Genomic DNA, 4,424 nt, shown 5'->3' with positions numbered 1-4,424 from the left:
CGTGTGGGCGAAACCATGTTAACAAGAGTGGTAAACATCATGGACATCATATATTTCAGTGCCATCTTACAAACAATAGACTTTCGGCGGCATTACATATACGGGCAAGATAGAATGTCGAGGTCAACACCCAATATTGATTAGAATAAACTACCAATTTTTACTTTGATAAATTTATCACCCCCATTCGACACAAGGTCAACTGGACATAAAGGGTCCCCCCTGAGCACTCCATCTCAGTACATAACCCAAGAGACTCGTGTGATTGCTCCGGATCAACACTCACTTTTCTTCTCACAAAAACCTTGGCTAATCACTCCCGATCAGCACTCCTTTCTGACAAGGAAGGCGATGAGTGCTAAAAAAGCGCGTGTGTACAGTAAGCCATGCTTGATAAGAGAACAATCAAGTTGACTGTTGAGCACTCCCTAAATAGCATCAAGATTGAGATTTCAATGTAACAAAAAAAATGAAACCCCTCTCTTTTTCTTTCACACTAGCAGCCTTCCTTGTTTTTGTGCAGGCTATCCCCCCTTAATCAACCTCTCTAGACTAACACCAAATTTCATGTGGTTTGCCTTTGATCTCTCTAGATCAGCTCCTAGCCTTAAACTCCACATCCATGTCAAGAGACCCCTCTGATCACTCCAAATCAATACCCCCTCTAGACATAGTAGAGTGTCACGTAGGCTGTAACGCCTATGTGATTGACCGACGGCGGCAGACCGGATGGCCAAACGGGGCTTTAGCGTCAACGCCTCGACCCGGAGCGCCGAGGGGACGTGGCCAGAGGACGCCCATGCGGAGTCATGGGCAGCCAGGCTAGTGTGGACGGCAGGCCACACACTATATAGCCAGGGGGATGAGGGGCAATCCTCATTCTTCCTCTGTGGCTGGGTGGTGAGCCAGGGGCTGTCCCCTCCTGTGGTAGCACCCGTAGTGGCGCTACGGTGATCTAACATTGGTTTCAGAGCTTGGCGTCGAGATCGCGAGTGGCTTGCGAAGCGGGCCCAGCCGTTTAATGATTGGCTCTCAATCAAAATTGGGGGGATAACCTTATCCCAAAGGTCTTCATCATCTTCTACAGCAAGAAGTCGTGTACAAAAGAAGAAGTTGGCCATAGCTGGAAGGAAGGGTTTCCTCTCTCTCTCTCTCTCTCTCTCTCTCTCTCTCTCTCTCTCTCTCTCTCTCCCTTGCACACACCCAAGCTCTCCATTGTAGGCACCTTTCTCTCGGATCGGCACATCCCGGAGTAGCGACTCTTGTAGAGGCTCGCAGCGCAACACAAATCGACAGTCGACGACAGTCGCGCAGGCGACCGTAAGGGGCACACACATCTTTTTTTTGGAATGCTTATGTTCATTCAAGCAATTAAATACTAAAGATCCAATCTTCTCCTTAATTCGTGTGTTGCCTACTTACTTGATGTAATTAGTTGGCCATGACTATTTAGCCCACTTGATGCATGACATAGCATTTCATTTGATAAAGTGGTCCATGTTTAATTATATTGCTTAACACACACACACACACACGCACACACACACACACACACACACACACACACTTACATACATGTATACACAAACTCACTTAATGACTCCCCGCCCAAAAAACACACACACAATTTGTGCTAGTCTTATGTTTTTTCTTCAATTTTCACTTAGTTTTTTCTTAAGCTTTACATAATTACTATGTATTATCATCCCCCCCCCCTCTCTCTCTCTCTCTCTCTCTCTCTCTCTCTCTCTCTCTCTCTCTCTCTCTCTTGCACGTGCATGCGCGCGCACACACACACACATTCGCCCCCTCTTCCCTCCCCTCTTCACTTATGCATGTACTCTTGCATACTCTTTAGTACAACTTGCATACTTTTAAAAAAAGTTTCAATTTAATATTTTTTTTAAAACTTAAATCTTGATTGCTTCATACCATATACTCCAAAAAAGCTATACTAACCCTTGTTTAAATTTTTGTGATAATTTGGCTCTTAGAATTTGTGTTTAAGCTTGGTTTCACTACTCACCCTAACTTTTATTAAAAATGATTGTTGTTTTTAATCCATACTGACATTGGATTTCAATTAATTGATCCTTTTTATTTCTTTAACATGCTGTGTTGCAAGGTTTATCAAGTGGGGTAATGTTGTGTAAGTTTTAATTTATTGTTTGTAATATTTTTCAAGTTCAAGTTACATTAGGGGACTAGTTTTTCATTGTTCTTCAAGATACAGGTTACATTAGGGGACTAGTTTTTCATTGTTCTTCAAGATACAATTTACAATTTTTTGACTTCTATGTCCACATCTTATGCTTTACTTACTCCAATTGGTAGACTTTAGTGACATCAATAACACGTGTAGAGTCTTGTTAAACACCTGCCTATAATTATCTAATCAAAGTAATAAATATAAATAGTCTATACATGAAAGAGCAATACTATTATTTTTCACACAAATTAAATATTATTGAACTCTACATCATTAGATAGGTTAGGAAAAGCTAAAGCATCCTATTAAATAAAAAACCCAAAAACATGCACGATTAAGTAGGAATTAAAGGGCCAAACCTAGATTTTTTTTTGGCCAAAACTCAAAAAATTGCTCTCTAGTTTGCTTGCCTATTGCTCAACTGGGCTTGGGAATGTACGTTTGCAAGAAGGACAACACACGTTCCTTAGTATGATAGCGAAAATTTGCACAATATTCTCATTAAGGAAAGGTCAAAAAATGATCCCTCCATAAATGACCATAATGATAAAAATGCTTGGAAATTGATCATCATGTGGCCCAGACTATAGATTTTACTACAATAGCTGTAGGAAAATCTTCTATAACAAATATTTTAATTTCAATGCTAGTATTATATTTAAGATCCCTCTAAAGGAAGCGAAAGTGATTGTCTCGTGGTGGTGAGAGTTTGCGAGCTTTTGCTTTCTCTTTTCCTATCTTATGGTTGTACTCTGACCAAGAAGTGTAAAAAAATAATAAATTTCATGACAAATCATTAAATGTGAACAAAAACTTAAAATTTTACAAATTTTGGAGCTAAAATATCTCTAAGATAACTTGAATTTTGCAATATAATTTTCTTTATCTTTTTATTTTAAAACATAAATATCACCTTCACTTAACTTGTTAATTAAATTTTCTGTGGAATAATACCATATTTGGATGTCAATGGCTTTCCAAAATTATATTCATCAAGAGCATTTTCAAACAGCACATAAACTGTCTAAAAAAAGGCATTGCTACATGGGGGAACATTTGGGATTATCAAATGAAGAATGGTTAATTAGAGCTCAACTGAAGGAAAAATATAGACTCAATGAGCAAGATATAAGTTTGATCCTATCTAGGAGGGCTCTGTAGGACACTCACTTCGCTCCTCTCCTCCAAACAAGAGGAAAGTTTAATCTCAGAGCTATCTCTTGGAATGGAAAGGACCATTTGTTGCCTATGTCTCGCTTCCAAAATTTGGATCCCCCTCTTCATGTCAAATTGAATGGAAGAAGGCTTATCGCATGGAAATGGACATGGTAGATAAGACAAATGATGAAGTATTAGCAGAAAGCTTGGCTGTCACGGAAGTCATGGAAATGGGACACATGGATCTTCTATTTATAATATAATAGGGCTTTCAAGACACATGGCAAATTTTTTTGGTGGCCTTGGGCCCTCATGACCTGCAATGCAATGCCAGTTTACAACTTGTAGGAGGGTCACTTTATTTCAAATTTCAAACTCCAAGCTAGCTCGTTTTCTGTAAGAGAGAGATATTAACGTCGGTAGAATGGAACACGAGGGCCAACAGTGAGAGAGAGAGACGCAATTCTCTTGCACCGCGCGCGCCATTAGTAAGCACTGCCGCATGGCCAATCCCTTGCACTCGCCACTGTCGTGCTATATCCTACTACAACGCTAACGTTATGGGAGTCGGTGGCTCCGACCCTATCAACGTGGCCGTTTTCTACGGTGGCGCTCAGGCGCTCGCCGGAATTCACTTACGGGGACACTTTCGCCGCCACTGCTTTCGCATCCTACGGGCGCCTTCTGGCTCTCCTACGATGCCCTCTCCATCCCCTGGTTCGGCGTGGCCCACGGTTACAGTAGCCTGACCGATGCCGCCCATGTCTCATCTCACGCCAAGTCCACCTATCGTCTGGGCTGGACCATCTTCACCTTCATCATGCTGGTGGGAAGCGCCTGCACCTCCACCGCCCTATGCCTTCTCTTCTGCCTCGTGGCGCGCACACTGACCCTCCTGACTACGGTGGAGTTTGGCCAGTTCCACCGCGTGCACCGAACAAGCAGCTTCGTCAGCATCCTGACCTCCATCGTTGCCCGGTACAACGCACTCGCCAAGCTTCTCGACAGCCAGCACAAGCCCCTCTTTGCATTACCGCTGGGCAAGGTACAGCTAGAA

This window comes from Cibotium barometz, chromosome 28 (genome assembly GCF_041138505.1).
Source record: "Cibotium barometz isolate CiBa-2024 chromosome 28, ASM4113850v1, whole genome shotgun sequence".
NCBI lineage: Eukaryota > Viridiplantae > Streptophyta > Polypodiopsida > Cyatheales > Cibotiaceae > Cibotium > Cibotium barometz.
The sequence above is the reverse complement of the archived record's forward strand: the minus strand, read 5'-3'. Positions refer to the sequence as shown.